At 34.8% G+C, this 18,268-nt stretch overlaps 1 protein-coding gene, 1 long non-coding RNA gene and 1 other non-coding gene across 8 annotated transcripts in view; 1 reads left to right on the top strand and 2 right to left on the bottom strand.

The window, feature by feature from the left end:
* Sesn (Sestrin) overlaps positions 1-18,268 on the top strand; it is a 211,291-nt gene that overhangs the window by 135,304 nt on the left and 57,719 nt on the right. The gene's annotated exons all lie outside the window — the stretch shown is intronic.
* The window catches only part of LOC147907391 (uncharacterized), a 42,533-nt gene that overhangs the window by 17,362 nt on the left and 6,903 nt on the right, over positions 1-18,268 (bottom strand). Inside the window, exon 2 of the long non-coding RNA XR_015547463.1 lies at positions 1,821-14,952. This is a non-coding gene — a long non-coding RNA (uncharacterized LOC147907391). The remainder of the gene's footprint in view (positions 1-1,820; positions 14,953-18,268) is intronic.
* On the bottom strand, positions 14,623-14,695 carry TRNAA-AGC (transfer RNA alanine (anticodon AGC)). Its single transcript has one exon. It is a non-coding gene; the product is annotated as a tRNA-Ala (tRNA).

Raw genomic sequence — 18,268 nt, 5'->3', positions numbered from 1 at the left:
CCTAACTGCTAGGAGTTCCGACTGTGGGTGGCTCCCTTCCGCGATTAACCGCTCGTATAATATTATTACACGCTGATTACCGCCGTACAATGCCGACGCGATTATCTGACTGTTCAACCTTCATTCGGAGCGATGTATAATTATATTGCCGGTGTAAGTGACGCGCTGGTTTCTTCACATTTCTTTACTTTGCTTTAAGTGCTCCGAGCATGAATATCTTAGACACGTTTGCATAAACATAGCGTACTATTGCTAAAGTAATGACATTATAAGTGTTAATTTCGTTAAAACGTTGTTAAGAAAATGCTACAGTTTTTTTCTTTATTAATTTTATGAAACAGGGCAAAAACCGTTGAATGCCACGTAGAAATGTGATATATGTCCTTTTCTTTTTTTTTTGTCAGAGATCATTGCTTATCAAGACTTAATAATTGGATAATGCCTTGTCAAGATAGTTTGTATCGATTCAATCTGCTAATGGTCTAGACGTCTAGACGTCGGTAACTTAACCATAAGTTCATAGTGGTTTTTTTCTTTAGGTGCTTTCAAGCAGCCTGTGCTTGACCTGATTTTGGATTTGCTTTTGTTTAATAACATTAGACTGAGAGAAAAGTTTAGTATTTGTGATTGTAATTACAAAATAATTATGGTTAAGAGTTCTATTTTTATGATTAATTACTGTTATAATGTTAGTATTTTATATATATTTTATATATATATAGTTTTTATAAACATGAAAAAATTGTACTATAAATTACAATTGCAAAAAGAATGTTAATATAATAAAATATCAAAATATAAATGGTAAATAAAAATAAACATTTTTATTCGAAAATGTGATTTGTAGTGAATATAACTATTTTCTTTAATCCTACTATTTATGTGTAATAATAACTGAAAAATATGTTTAAAAAAAACTGAAGATTCTCAGGTTTGTGACTATTATTAATAGCGCAGTTAATTATATTTGCATGGGTAAAATAACTATAAAAATATAGTTGTCTCAAGAAACTATAAATTATAATTAAGTTATGATAACTGCAACCATTTTTTTCTCTCAATGTAATAACACTCCTATTTTCTCGAAATAATATTTAATAAAATATTATTATTGTATAATAATAACACGAGGAGCATTTTACGATCTACACATAGATATATCAGAGTTGATTTCACGATTTTATCTTTATTTTTAATTCTTTGTACTGAACAATTAAATCTTTACTTGCATAATATGTAGTTATATTATAAAATTCTACAGAACGCGATAAAAATTCAATTAAATTTCGCGTCTTTAAGTTTTTCGCATTTGTCTAATTCTGACAATATCTTTTTTAATAATTTATTTTATTAGAGATTTTGTAAAAACATTTTGTAGAACCACTAAATGGTTATTGAACTTTGATCGTCTGCAAAAATTAGATAAGCTCCAATATGATTGTATTGATTCAATTCTAGCAAATCGCTTCTCGAATCGCTAGACGTTATAAGGTAGGAAAATAAAGTGTGTTAATGTACACACGTGTCATATGGATGTGTTTTATAACAGCGGACAAATATTCCGTCATACTGATACGTTCTCGCGATATCGATCGCCGATCCGAGTCATTCGAATCCACATGAAATCTGCGCGGCAAAATAGCCTACGCTTCTCGTCCTGGTATATGCAAATGTGCATTATGTAAACTGACATCGTAGATTTGACGGAATTAACGAGTTTCGCGATCACATATTCTGACTCGCGGTTGTTTACGATTATCTGCTGACTATCGGTCATGTTCTACAAAACAAAGGGAGATACTCGTGAATTAGTTACTTACCCTTATCTCCTTTTTTTTACGCAACGCGCAATCGTTGATGCGCGGCATGTGCGGGTAGAGGGAAAGAATTCTAATTAGATATTGTTAATCACCCTCGCTAACGTCCGCTTGGTTGGGCCGGATTTCAAATAACTTTGTCGTTTTTATCTGCTCCTCATCCGCGCGAGTGTAAGCCATGACTAATTAAATGACAGCGGGAAACGCATTCGCCTCTCTTTGGCTCGCATTACAGCGTTCCACTCTAACAAAGTTGGCATCATACCGTAGAAAAATCATGGATTAAATTTGTATCGTGTTTCCGGAATTTGCAACAGGGTTCCGTTTCCTTATCATTTAAAAGTAATTGCTTTTAAATGTTAATCCTTTTCCTGATATAGAGAATATACCTCGATTATTACAGATTCCTTCAATACAAATTTAAGTCTTTGCCTGCAATCATATTTTTACCCTCTCCTTCCAGTCTAAATTTTGTTACTATTCTAGGCTTTTAAAAAATGTGAAAAAAAGTCTTACTTTTTAATATTTCTGTTACATTACTAGTAGCTTTTTAACAAGATATTTCAGAGAGAAGAATCGGACTCTTACTTTATTTCGGAGAAATTTGAAGATAAAATATTACTTGTATCAGAGAAGACTCAGATTGCAGACAGATAGTATTAATCGTAGTTCGATCAATCGTTTTAGACATGATTTGTTAATTAAAATTTAAAAAAATCATCGTTATTACTTACATTTGTCGATACAAATAATATATAGGTAATGTTTATTTTTTAAAAATTATCGGTAAAAAATATTAACACTGATAAGAGTGACAGATCATATTCACGTTATGAAGATATTAATCATTTTATTTTCCATTACGCCCTCGTAAAATGATGCTTTCACTGTCCGTGTAGCTTTCAACTATGGATTATTCTGTCAAACATGAACGGTCGATATTACACACCGGCATGTTATATTTCACTTGCGCGTATCATCTGGTTGGTCATCCTCCGACGTTAGAACCAATTCGTTCGACAATGAAAGCTGTAAATCGACACGGACGGAGAGCAGGAAGTGTCGCGGCTGCGTTACGACGACAAGATTAATCGACTTGACACTTCCGCTATTAACGAGGGGACCTTCGTATGCGGTCGTCGGTGTGTAACAGCCGTGCGAATGAAATGAAAATTCGCTTCGAGATATTAATTATTTTTCTGGTCCGTGTCGCACGAATAAACGTTTTTAAACTGGCAGGGAAAGCCGGTGATCTTCTTCCACTCGGATGTTGCGTCGCTTTTTTTATATTTCAGTAGCTTGCGCGATAGCGATGATTCATTGGCAAAGTCGATGTTCCCATCGTCTCTTCACGCGTAGCGAAGACAGGAATATTTACGCAATCTGATATCATAGGGAGAATATTTTAACGACGATCATGTTCATTTGTCATTATGCGAAAAGGAATATCAGTTTTCTCTGAAATTTAGAAGCTAATTTAGAAGTATACATTCTAACGAGAGAAGTTTGAAAATGTATACTCTTAAAAATTTATTCTCGGCGCGAGTTATAAATTTGCAATGCTCCAAAGATTTTTCCATGCGTTATTACGTCGTGCATAAAACTTTTTAGGATTGCTGAAAAACTCTACGCGAATGAAATATTATTCTGTGCAAAGTGCTTTGTAAAATGTTTTAAAATATTGGTTTTAAAGAGAGTAGCAGCTATTTTTTGTCTTTTGTGCGTAAAAGATTTGAAATGAAATTTTCCAATTTGAAAGAAAGATTAAGTTGATAAAGGTCGCTTGGAAAATGCTAGCATTTAGAATGCGTTCAGGAATCAGAATTCATTAATTATTTGCCTATCTTTTGTTCGATGATTTTTACTTTTTAATTTTAGCCTTTTTTAATTTGCTAATGGTAAATTTAATTAACAGCAAATTATTCTACATTTCCATTCCAAGAAAAACCACGTAATAGAGGGAGAAAATAAAAAATCTTTTTTAAAATATGGTTTTTTTTACTAATTGCTAATATAATTTTACATTTACCGATTGTATATACATATAGAACTTGTGAGAAAATCTAAATATAAGATCGAACGATTTAAATACAGATATCTAAAAATATTTAATGACATGCATTGTATACAAAGATTATCTAAAGATAATAATGCCTTATGAATTTAAACATGAATACGATATACTATATAATGATAAAATGCAATTTGTACTTGTGCTAATTTATTTAAAAGGCATGACTTGTGACATGTAAAAATAGAATAATGTGTTTTATTATATAATGTTTTCCAATCTGCGATGGTGATTGCAGTCGTGATCTTGGCTGTCTCTCCTTATATAATCCTATTAATTTATAACGAGGCAATTGCTGGATGCAATTATTTATAACTTATCGTGCGAATTATCGTTATTGCAGAGCTGTCGCATATATACACGGGGAATATGAATTTTTTTCGATATTTTTGTCGATTATTCATCGCGCATAATCTGCATGCACTGACGATTGAAGCGATTTCTAAGCGCGCTCGCGCGATCCACGAATAGAATTGTCTATTAATTTCATTGCGTTTTCCGTCAAGGCTCGCTACCGAGTTTAGTTATTGGGTGCCGGCGACCGGTTTTGGCGAGTGACTTCATCATCTCTCCCGCTCGTTGCTTTCTGCTACCGGTCCGAGCTTTGCACAGAGGCTCTTTGTTCCATGTGAGTGCAGCCGGTGCATGCGTGTACACGTATGTACTAACAACAGCGCGATGGAATTCTCCATTTAATTAGCGTTATGGTTCCCGTCTGTTCGCGTGGATTTAATGAGTTGCACGCGCGCATTTAGCATAAATCATTATCCCGATATTAATTCAATAGCCCCTCATTTCGCTTCGCATACACATACAAGTGTGTGAATCTTATGCTTTTCTCGAGAAAAAAAAAAGACTGTTAATTACTAATTGCGGCATTATAGTAAATGTCAGTAATAAACAACAATCCGTTAATTCAATTTCGATCGTGTTCATCATTTCTAGATTCTTTTTCCGTTATTAGATTATATTATCGTGGTATAGGTGCTAAGTAGGTTCACTTTGTTTAAGGGGAAAAAAAAAAAACACTGAAGTCTGTTAAACATAAATTTACGCGAGCGTGTGGCGTATATCACAAATGTTTTGAGATATCAGTTGGCGATGTTGGCGCTCGACATTGAAACTATTTCTGGCTTCAAAATAGCCATGTTTTAAAGATAACTTTGAAAATCATCTTTTGTCTTAATGATTTATTTACACTTGTTTCGCAGTTTGTTTTTATGATATGGCTCTTAGCTAACTGCAGTTTTATGCATTTCAAAGATAGTAACAAGAACACGTTTTTTTTTTTATACAAGATTCAAAATAGAAAGAACTTGGTGGGATTTTGAAGGAAGCTACTGGAAAGAGAGAGGAAGACAAACAAGCGAATAGAGGTGGAAAAAACGATTACGAATATTCTTAAGGTCTTGTGAATTTATAATTTCAGCTTAAAATTGATTTTACATTTCTAACGATTCATGAAGTTTCTTTTCCTTAGAAACTATGTTAGAAACTGTTCTTGCATACGGCGATTAAGCGAAGAAATATATCGTGTATTCTCATTGACTTTTTATTCCGAACTGTTTTTTATTCTAAAGAATAAAAAAAAGGAAGTATTGGGTAGATATAAGACACATGAGAAATAGTTTAATCCTTTAATTGCAAACGATTGCATTAAATATTGTAATACAGTAAGAAAGTTCAATTTCAGTTTATATACAATACTATATCAATAGAAGTTTTTGAATAGATCGTTATCCTCCAAAGTATCAAATTTCTCTGTCATACATTCCGTTAGAAAAGAAAGAGTGCTCTTTATAAAGCACGGTGAATTCAAAGCGGTCTCTTTCGCTAAACTGTAACGTATATTTTATATAAGCTATCAACACATTTATCTTGCTTCCCATTTCTTAACCCCCTTAAACGTCTTTTCGGTATGATATATTCATTTTTCTTTTTCTAATGCTCTTGTCATTCCTTTTCCATTGTTTTTAACTTTTTTATTTTTTTAAATAAAGATACATTTGTTTTTATATTCTTTAATGTCTCGCGTTTTGATTGAAAAACATTTTTTAGGTATTTTTATTATATATGTATATATATAAATTAAAGAGCATACCTATGTAAAAAATGTTTAACTTCATTAGAATATATAAAAACATTAAATTACAAATTGCATTCTTATAAATGATAAATTATAAAGTTATAGATAATAACTTTATAACTTTCCTTAAAAAATGTATACTTTTATGAAAGTTATAAACAATCGAACTGGATGAGTATGGCATACCACCATTGGTCTACTTTAGATATACCGTTTAGATCTATACAATAGGTGTCCTTCTGCAATTTATAAATTGAACAAGGACACCTATAGATAGTGGCCTAAACGTACGTGTAGAGAGCAGCAGTATTCTCGTAATATGGTGTTTATTAAATATTAATTGATTCACTTTTTAATATTTCTTCTCATTTATAGATATTAAATATTCTGAAAAAAGAATAATAGGAAAGATTGGATCCGTCGACACAATGACTCTTCCATATTCCGTTTTTCATTAAATTTATGTACATCATTTATGTATCACACATTATTAAACATACATTTATGTGAGTTTATCTCGCAATGAAAGGAAATTTAATTTGCCTGTCCTTATCGTTGATATTCAACTGAGTCATCATCATAGTTCCTGAGAACAAAGGGACTTTAGAGGATGTCTTAGCGATGGATCGTCGGATCTTATCCGGCTTTTAGTCGGAAAAACGTGACAATAATTACCGAGTAATCTATCTGTGTTTGTTGTACGCTCCATTTGACGCGGCTGATGAAATGTACTTCCGCGTTGCATCAGACTTACCGATAAACCATGCTGTTTACCGATCTTCAATGATTCTATACTCTCTGCTGCACCGTCGTTTCCTTCTGCTTTCTCTTCTTCGCGCAGAATCGGATATTGCTCAACGAGACCTTGATATCACATAATTAGCATGTCTGAAATTCTATAAACACTCAGATATATGCGTGTTGGATTCAATTGCTCATTATAGTGTCTGGGATTCGGCGCGTTGTTACCAATCTCTTGGAACGCAGCCCAACACATTTTTCTTTGTTGAAATTCCGTATCAACGAATGTTTCTATACTGCGAATGGTTCAGAGTTTATAAATAGATACTCGGAAATGCGAATGAATGATGAAACTTCATCTTCATTTACTTTTGAACGAACTTCAATTCAAGATTTAATTACGACAGTATCTAAAGTTGATTGAACGGATCCAATTGAAATTTCGTTCGATCAAATTTGAAGAGAAATAGATGATGGACTCTGAAGGAGAGACTGGAGACATTACGTTGGCTCGTAATAATGTTCTCTCACTGCAGCTTCGGCGAAGGATATGGGCAAAGGGAATGGAACGGTCCGGCATGTCTGTGGTTAACTGTCCTTAATCGTAGTCGTTCAGATAATTAGAGAGTAGAGGAAAACGATGACGGAACCTCTCTTGAGAGAGAGAGAGAGCTCGATTCGAGACCGAAAATGCCGGAAATGCACACGAACGTCGGCGTTCTTCGAGAGTGCCGCCTGAAATTATTTGCATTCGTCGCAACCCTGTTCGCTTCATTACGGATTATTGTGTAGATACTTGAAATACTGTTAACTTTACTACTCAACGACATGCGCCAATGCAGCTCCCGCTGCATTATTATCCAACGTCATTATCGCGATGCAATCGAGACTTGGATAGGATTCCTTATTCATCTGTAAACAATTTCGCTCCCTTGATTTTTCCTTGCGTGCCACCCTCCGAGCGTACCACGTAACATGTGCCAGTCAGGGCACGACCCAGGCCGCGCCCTTACAGGGTTTGGTAAGCGCCCTTTATGTTCTTCGTACGAGGAGGAGAACGTCGTGCGCTACCATGCCTAACGCGATCTCTGCCGAGCACAAAGGAGCGGAAACGAAGGGTGGCTGCTTGGTAGTCGGTATCGAACATTGAATTTATTTTTTTCCTTTCTCTTTCATCTCGCATCTCGCTTACGCTAGAGGTGGAAATCACGCGGCTTTTACACCGCAACGCCGTGTATTCAAGTTGACGCTCATTCGTTCAATTCAACATCGAGATGGAAGTGCTCTCGAGCATGATGTCGGATTTTCTCGATGCGCATTGATATGGGGAGTTCTCTTTCACGATGTAGGTAGCTGTTTATTTGGATACTCTCTCTCGTGCTGTTTAACGTGAGCTTTTAGCAACTCTACGGGATTGTGTTATTTCCTCGGAGGAAGAAGAATAAATTTCACGATAGAGCAGGTTGATTCTGTTATTTGTCATCGTTGATTTATACAGTCAGTAGCAGAAGAATGTAGTCAGCAATTTTTTCTGAAAGAAAAACCGAGTATATTAAAAATTAAAGTTATATGTATATTTTAAAAATACATTATATTTCACTAAAATGCATTTAATTAGTTATGCCATTCAATCACCATTAATTATAGCTTGTCGAGACGAGAGTTTCAACTAAAGTTTTAGATAAAAACCTTCAAATGTACCAAAAATAATTACTTTAAAATAAATATTCATGTTTCTCGAAACTTTATCTTTGTGATTGATCAGATATTTTTAATTGGATTTGCGTGCGGAGATTGGGAAGACCAATCCACACACACACGCACACACACACATCGACCGGTGTCACTTTTACATTTGTGAAAATTTCATAAATGCATGGTGACAAGGTATAATTAATGATAATGATGATTGGATGCCTTGACTAAGTAATTGCATTTTAGTGAATGTAATGTACTTTTAAAATATAATTTTTAAAGTGACTGCAAATCGAATCGAAGATAAGAATGGAATCGATTCAACATAAGAGAACATTAATCCCTTTATCTTTAGTGGAGAATAAAGAAAATATTTTTTCTAGGAGATATCTCGCAAATAAGATAAAGCAAACAAATTAAAATTAACCGACGTAAAACTGACATCTGATATATTTTAAAAACCTTTTTTATTTAAAAAATATTTTCTCGATTAATTCCAAAATTGCTGGATGGCTCTAAATTCGCTCTAAACTCTACGTGAAGCTATCGTCAATGTCAAGCATTAAACGATGTATTACTCCTGCTGTCATGCGTAGCGAGAATAATTCGAGGGACCTGACGGAACAATGACGAAACTTATTTATCACGTGTCTCCTGCCGCCTGCGTTGGAAAATGCATACGTGCTCTTGTTTACATTCGGAAGCGTAATGCGGACCGTAAGACGACTGGCCGGTTCCCTCCAGTTTTTATGCACTATAAACGAAAGCAGACCGATTAAATTCCTTTTCGAGGTTGGCTGCTGGGATGTTATTACCAGGGCGAGGTACGCAATTTCGGACGCGTCCCCCCTTTCAGGAGACCCTTATTACACCGTTGACACATGAGCGACCATCACATCCTCGCCCTGCTTCAAGGTGCTTGACTTCGTCCTTCGTCGCTGACGAAGGGACGCTCCTGAGGTTTTACCTAACCGGTCCCTCGACTGATTTCCTTTCTTCTCTCTGTCTGTCGTAATGCAGGTACTAATCTGTTGGAAAATAAATCTGTCCCTGTCGCTCGAGTCTCACGATGATTTTTTTGAGTGGATAATATCTCACAGGATCCATCGTTGCATCGTGGTAGACCTGTGTGCTCCTCCTAAATTTTTTAGTAAGTTCGATTTTATGGTTTAAGCGATTACGAAAGATTACTCAAGTGCAAGTCATATGTCATTTTTTATGTGAATCGTGTTTTAGAGTTGTATGATTTCCTCATTGAGTACATCTCTTTTATCGATATTTCAAATCAACGTTTATCGACGTATTATTTTATTTTTATCTGCTGAAACATCCGATGAATCCGAGACGGAACGGTATATGTGTCTCATCCAATTAGGCATAGAAATAAATGTCTAACATCAATTCGGGGTGACATAATTTTTCAGCGACTTTATTGTTGCCATTGTTTGACCGAATTTATAATTTAACGTGCCCTCCTATATTATATGCCGGCTAGATAGAAGCCTATAAAACGCACGTATATACATATGAATCCCTTGAGACATTCGTCCGTTTTATAGCTCAACGGAATATTGTACGAGGCCCGATTTAATTTCGTGCAGATACCCTCGGCTTCGCGCGCGCGCGCAATCCGACTAATTTATCGCGATATAAAATTCGTCCGCGTGCGGCTGCGTGATCGCGATAGATCATTGATCGCGCTGGCCTGTAAGGGGAACCGGCCCGGGCGCGGCCCGTTTGGCGAGGGGGAAAGAAAAATACATTGTTGATACAGCTTCGGTTTTACGACCCAACGTCCAACGACTGACGTTCTCGTCACCCTGCGTTCTTCACGCTTCCACGGAAAAGACACACGGAGAGATGCGTATCCGACTCTTCTCCCCCTCGTCTCGTACACTGTAACGCGTTCTTCTCAGGCGAGTTTCCCTTAATTTATCGGCGCATAAAAGTCGGAGAGTTCGCTGTTACGAGCCGCCCGCCATTGATCCGCCAATGATGCCCCGCGGGCGCTTCCGGAAGCGAAAGTGTATACGAACTATGAAGCGCGCACGAGGGGGAAAGAAATGCGACGATTAGGATGCGATACACAGCGTCTCGTTGTCGTAACGTGAATATCGCGACTGCCGATTCGGATGGCTTTTATTTAGGGAGTTGCCAAGGGTTGCCCCATTTTCTTCAGACGCTTTCAACACAGTCCGGGGATCTTTTCTTAACGCAAATCTTATTTCGGTTATCTCGGAAATTATGCCTTAATTCCGAATATCTTTTATGTAACGTAAAACTATTTGACTATTGATAAATAATTTTTTTTCTCAGCGTACTTTCCGGAAATCATGATAAAAAGATATAGTGAAATTCTGAGGCAATCTGCATTCTACACTTTCGATTTATTTTTGTACAAAGAATAAATTTTTCTTCACACCATATAATACGTCATATATTTTTAGTTTTATTTTAGTTTCACGTAATATAATTTTTATTGTTTGATAATTCGGGCGGACTGGCACAACTACGGACTGCACGAACAACAGAAAGCTCGTCATGGATTTCGTTGGTGAATCTCTCCCTGCATCTCCCTTTTCCCAGAGAGAACGCAAGTTTTCTCGTTAACCAGCCTTTTGCGCAAGCGGCAAGGGCGGCATTGTCGGAAGAAAATGGTACGAGTGAAATTCCTGGGAGTTTCGCCGACGAAGCGCGGAAAATAAAGCCCGGAAAACTTGACAACGCAAACTCCTCTGCCAACTTTTCCTCCTCTTTCTCCGCCTCCTGTTTTACTGCTCAGTATCTCATTCTGTCCCCCCAAGCTTTTCTCTCTCTCTCTCTCTCTTTTTCTTTTTCTTTTTCTTTCTCGGATCTGTTTACGGACTCGCGAGGCGCTTGTTTGCGCCGAATTGCGCGAGTGGAAACCTCGAAGCGACGTGCAGATAACTCCAGGGCGTTTGTTAATCGAGTTGCAAGGTGCGGTGACGGTGCTTTTCCTTTTTCTCATCTTCACGCACAGGATGTCCCGCGATTTTAGTTATCCGATTCCTACGGCGATACCGAGTTAAACGTATTAAGTGAAAACATGGCTCCGGGTAATTTACGGAATTACGTAATACTCACGGATTATTCTTAAAAAATAAAAAAGAAGCTTTATACAATACGTCTAACGGCATTAATCGATATGAACGCATAATCGATGATAGAGCACGCATATTCAACGCTAATCGTGCTGTTTTATTTGTTTACTATTAATATCGCGTTCAATAACAACATGAGACGTGAGAATCAGACAGTTACATTTATCACTAAATGTTTAGTGAGGGCTCGTTATCAATTTTGCTGGTTAGCATCGTGTTATTTTATCTCAAATTGCTTATAATTGCTTTGTTTTTTCTAACGTTAAAATTTAAAAATATTTCTAACGTTTGAGACTCGTATTTGTGGTTTTAACCTGGCGTCACTTCGCGAACATCGCGAATTCTGATGTTATGACATTAGTATATCGCGACACTCCCTGTTTTTCGAGCATCGTGCAATTTGTCCGATTTGCGTCAGTCGAGCCTGGCCTACGACCAAACCGCTTCTTATCATGTTTTCCACGATTTAATTTCGGGACGATTACTTCTTTTTTTGCTCAAGTATGTATATTTAATGCTTGGATTATTGCAACATTGCAGTAACTGTTTTTAAAACGTAGCGTACATGTAATTATATGTACATGTATATATTATACGTTGACAGTAATGATTGTACTTAAAAAATTTGTTTTAGAAAAAGGGTTATTTAAATGTAAGTAATTTTTTAATTGTAATTGATACAAAAATAAAATAAATTTTTTATAGTAGAATAAATGTCAGGATTGCAAATATGTGAAAGGAATCACTTGAAGAACAACTTTATTTCATAATGAATTTAAAATATAATTACTAAAATGCAACAAAGTTGCAAAATTAGCAGAAATGTAATATTTAATTAAATTTTAATAATTAGTAAATAACTTTTTTCATTTTCAATAATCATGTTCAAATGTTGCGAGAATTTCTTAAATTCTTGAAACAGAAAGTATATTGAAGTCCATATCAAAGTTCTGAAAATGTTAGGTAATTTACGCGATGGAGGGTAGGTATATGCATAAAACGAGCGATCGTAGATTCATACGGAATTTGTACAGTTGCATTCCGAAGTAATGCTGCACAAACAGCCGCCTGACTCCCTGTCGTCTTCGCGCTCGTTTGCAAATTATATTATCAGGTGTTATAACAATGTTGCGGCTTATTATCGGAGTCGAAGTGCAGCAATTAAACCGTCGAGAGACGATACGTTCGTAAACAGATTATAGATATCCGCGAGCTCTTGCGAGGTGTGTACTTGTAATGTTATGCAAGCAGTTACTTAAGAGCCTGTCTTAGACTGCACTGAAAAATTATCTTCGATCGGGACATCCCGTGCATTGAGACGTGTATTGCAATCGGAATAATCGCGAATCTCTTCGGTCGTTTTTTCTCGACGGTGATTTTTGTCGGAATCACCCATCGCTGCTCGTAAACACCGTGACAAAGCCTTTACGCTTGTAATTCTGGCAAACATTATGCAATGACACGGTGACCGCCGTCACGTACACTTGGAGTATTCTCTGAAAAAGAGCTATAAAACTAAACGTCATGTTGATCGGCAATTTATAGCGTCTCGTTATCTTTTTTTAATGGGTCTGTTTTTTTTGTGACTGTAGTATACACTTTTGGAACTTTAAGTGAGATATAAATATACGTTTAATTTGGCAAAAGCCAGGAAAAGAGTTTCTAGTGGAGTTTAGTGCAGGAATAAAAAATAAATCTACCATCGAAAAAATTATAATTCTGAAAATTCTTTGCAATTTCAGAAATATTCATTTTATTTATTTTTAATCGCACTTCACACCATCTCAATATTTTAATTTACGTTATTTTTTATTTATACACACACTATTTGCGTTTGATTTTTACGACATAATATTTTATGTACAATTAAAATTTTTTAGAATTATTAATTACGATAATTTCATAAGAGCGGTAGGCGGAAATTATCGTAGGACGAAGATGAAATATCGAAAGATAATAACATTTGTTTTACGCGAATTTGCAACAAGAAGCACGTTTATTTTTGACGTTCATCCTCGACTTCTGTCGTCAATAGAGACATGGCGATATTATGTAGTATTTATTCGGCATGAGAGACGTTTTCGTAAAAACGATCGGTCCGGTGCATCAAGTTGACACGGATATCTCTCGCTTTATCAGGCCGGCGCATGCATTGTTGAAAAGTTCGCCGGAGGAAATCACATCCGTGGGTCGTGTACCTGCAATGTGGTCGGCAATGCCCGCAATCTCGTGGAATTATATTGTACCGTTACTGGATCTCTCTGCTACGGTACCTCCGTGCACACGCCTCTCTTTAGCTTCGCAGCAGGAAATTCGAATTGTGCCACTCGAGCGATTACAGATTATCGTCTTCGTTACGATGATCTCCAATATCAAAAATTTTAGCGGGAAATTATTCTCGCTCGAAAATGTTTTAAATATATCCGATAGTGTAATGTACAGAAAATATGGTTTTATCAAAGCATCTATATAAAAATTTATAATAGTTAGATACAGATCTGTAATTTTATTAGACTCTCAAAATGATTACGTTCAAGTTGCTTGTTATGACAGCTTTCATCCTTGATCGTCTTACATAATTATTTTTATAGTCCAACAAAATTATTTTTAGATCTGTATTTACATCGTTAGATATCAAGAGAGCAATGATAACCCAAACCCTTAAGTTAAATAACATTTTGTTATTTTTAACTTTTATGTGTGTGTGAAAATTAATCTATTTCTTAGTTTCAAAATAACCAACATTTATATTAACGTATATACTCACGTAATAAATTAAATTTGAATAAAAAATACATTTTATAAAGTTGAATTATTTGGCTCCGTTGATTTATTGTAGTTATAATAAATTAACGATATATTGAGTAGGAGCAGTAGTGATCTATAAAAATAGTTAAAAAATAACTGAAATTGGATATAATTTGACACTATTATGAATTTAATACTGTAACTTAATTTTTAGATTCTTTAGCAAAATTGTTTTTTTTTTCGTGAGGGATATTAAAAAAATCTTGCCTTTAATGCGATAGAATTTTTTTATACATTTTGCGATTCTTACTTTTCTTTTTTAATTAAAAAAAAAAAAAGTTTTGGAGGCGCCGGGTATCGATCCCGGTACCTCTCGCATGCTAAGCGAGCGCTCTACCATCTGAGCTACGCCCCCTTGGTGTAAGAGAACGGAAGGCTGTGCAGGATCTTCAGTGCGGAGTAACACGCGATGTTACACTTTCTCTGAACAATGCTTCACGTCTTGCGAACTGAGGAGAATCCATCATTTAGCACTTTGACTGACGGTAATGGGCATAATCGACATACAGTAGGCTTCCTTCTATGACGTGACGATTAGATCCGCATTTGATTCACATCAGTTCACGCCGCAGCATTTTGTTCCAGTCCTTATGTCTCTTTGTATTTTGAAAACTATAAAAAAAAATGTGAAGAAAGAATACAATCAATCCGACATTTTAGAATTGATAAGATATGTATAAATAATTTTATCGCAAATATTGGTCATAAAAATTGAGTGTAAATAGCGTTCGTAAACACGATCTCTATTGTCTTTTTCCGTTCAATCGACTTATCGCTTATTCTTTTTGTATTAGTCATAGATGAATCATACTAGTAATATGTGTCAGATCGTTGCACCTGCAGTTAAACCATGCATCGCGGCGTAAAGTTGCTGCAATGAGCTTGCGATTGCACTCTATATTATTACGAACAGAGTTTGACTTTCCTTTCTTTCGGATTATTTTAATTATTGCTTAACGAAATCAAGAAATACATCGATTCTGTCAATTTTACGCTTTCATGAACATTTTATTGTTTTTTTATGGATATATTGTAATTATTTTACATTTTATCCGAGCTCGCAGTTTCTTCGGGCTTTCCTTTATGTACGTGGAAACGCGTAAAATAAGTATCCATTGTCTCAAATGGGACTGAGAATAGAACTTGTTATTAGCGGAGAAATAAAAATCGTCGTGCGAACGTGCGCAACTTCTTAGGCTATAAAAAATGATTATTGCCATGATAGTACAAAGTGAAACGCATGAGGCAATGTGTGCACAATGATTCACCTAAGTTGTTCAATCATATTGATCTTCTTTTCAGACTTTATTTAATCCGTAAATTATCCACGAATTACAATTCTTATGTCTATTTTCATCAATCAATTACCTTTAATCTCAATTCAACTTGCTTTTCATTCAACTTACTGTTCTGTAACTCTTAGGCATCAACTCCGGTTGCACCAACGTTACTTTAAAACTCTCTCTCTATCTCTTCCTCTCTCTTTCTTTCGGCATTAAAGAGAGAAAGTGAGAATTTTAAGCCTCACTCACAGTCAAAGTAACGTTGATGCAATCGAGCCTTAATGATAGTAATGATATACATGATCGTTGTGCAAGTTTTATAATACGTGGTACAAAAACTACGCAATGAGAATGTAATGATATCGTTACTATCATTAAAACCCGGTTTTTCATTATCTGGTTAATTTGTGGTTTAGACTTAACTTAACTTGATAATGTAAAAATTATATTTTTCTCAGCTATGATTAATCACTAATGTAGTGTTATGTAAAAAAATTATTTATCTGTTTTTAAAAATTATAAAATTATAATTTATCAGTTTATTAAGTATAATTTTATAATTATTACAATTTTAAAATTATCAAAATATAAATAATAAGGAGCCGCAAAATATCTTTAGCGAAAATCATATATTTTAAAAAATTATTTAATATAATCACTTATTTTCGACAATATATCAAAAAGTAATATATAATAAAAAATCTGTTTTCTTTTTTCTTTTTTAATCTAACTAGAATCTGGAAATACCGTATTTTCCATACGAAGTCTTACAAAGTTTCAAGTAACAAGGAATCTATATCGTAATAAAATTTCCTTCTATAAGCAAATGTAAATTTGTCACTGTCAATTCTGAACTAGTGAATAATTTATTAATATTCTTCTTAATGTTTGTAACATCTTTTATATTTTTATTGTACTGACGATCAAAACTTGAAACGTCTGATTATATTAAATAATTTTTTAAAATATATGACTTTTGCTAAAGACATCTTGCGTTGTGGCTGTATGTTCTTTATTATTATATTTTGTATTATTAAGGCACCTCTAAAAGTTTTTAAAAATTTAAAATTATCAATTTAGGAAAATCATTTATCAGTTTAGTGTATATTAACTATATAAGATAGAAAAATACAATTTTCGTTATCATTAGGTTACTCAGCAAATGAAAAATTCAGGCCTAAGAATTACAAAATAGAGCAAAAAAATTTAAAAAGATGAAGAGTTACTTAACTGTACAGAGATTAAAATCAATCTACAGTGGTACAATCTTCGATGGAAACTGGACATTAACCAAATCTAAATAAAATTTTTCTTTCCGGGAAGCTCTTAAATAAATAAATTTTTCTCTGAAGAACTCACAAATGAACTTTCGATCTGACGTATCAATATCGCTCGTTCTTTCTCGCTGAATGATAGGAAACAAAGCGGCGCGCTCATTACGGAGTTTATCGGCAGTGACTCTCTTTTCCCCGGTAAATAAAAGAGTAGGTATCAGATAGGCGATTCATCCGGATTTCTTTTTCATTTCAACGAGGAAATCTCGCATCGTATGAAAACGCGACGATCCGTTCACCACGTCGCGTCGCACCGCCCTCGACACCTCCCTCTTTTGCTCGTACTATCTCTCCACCCTTACGTAACACGCGTAAAAGGAGACAGCAAACTACACAGCTACTAACGAACCTTTGTTCGCGTTTTTACGATTCCAGTAAATAGCCGGGCCGTGAGTCTACGAGCTCTCGGCGCAGCATGACGTTATTGCGGCCGTAACAAAGAGACGAACCGACCGCGTTTTCCGCCGGCAACGTCGAAAATTGCGCCGACTCCTTCCTTCTCATCTCTCTGACTTCTTCCGGAAAAGCCCGAAACGGCGGGTCTCTTCTGCAGCATTGCTTTCCCTCGTGCGCGTGTCTCCGCCACGTGCACGTCTGTCATATGCACACTTCACGCCATGACAGCGTTTCCCAAATTGCGAGTCTCTTAATCTACGAAATAAATACTCTATTGTGTCGCGTATGTTACGTAAATAGCAGTATTACAACATTGCTGCATTGATCTCTACACGGAAAGAATGGTTTTGCTGAATTATATAAAAATTTAACTAGATGTGGATTTGAAGATAATTTTGTTGGATTATTATTAAAATAATTTTGTATATATATATATATATATATATATATATATATATATATATACAAAATTATTTTACTAAGAAAAAATACACTGATAAACAAGAAAATTTCTTTAATTTTAGTAAATTATATGTTTGCATAGAATTGTGAACACATTTTTTAAAAAGAAATTTTATTTATTTGAAGAATATTATTGTCTTATATTAGGTGTTGGAATTAATTCGTAGCGTTTTACAAGTGATGGGAAGTACTTTCATTAATGTATTTTTTAATGCTCATGTGAAATAAATAACATTCTTTCATTAAAAACGCTACGAATTAATTCCAACACCTAATAAAAAAATCATTTCTTAATTATAGTAACGTTTTATATAATATAATATAATAATTATTGAAATTTAATTATTATTTATTGATAAATAATGATTTCTCAATTATATTTCAAGTTTTATAATTTAAATAAATAATATATATTATATTTACTAAATAAATATTTTTAATAAAATTAAGAAA

This window comes from Acromyrmex echinatior, chromosome 14, assembly GCF_024713525.1.
Source record: "Acromyrmex echinatior isolate Ae372 chromosome 14, ASM2471352v2, whole genome shotgun sequence".
NCBI lineage: Eukaryota > Metazoa > Arthropoda > Insecta > Hymenoptera > Formicidae > Acromyrmex > Acromyrmex echinatior.
This window is presented reverse-complemented; position numbering and strand designations above follow the sequence as displayed.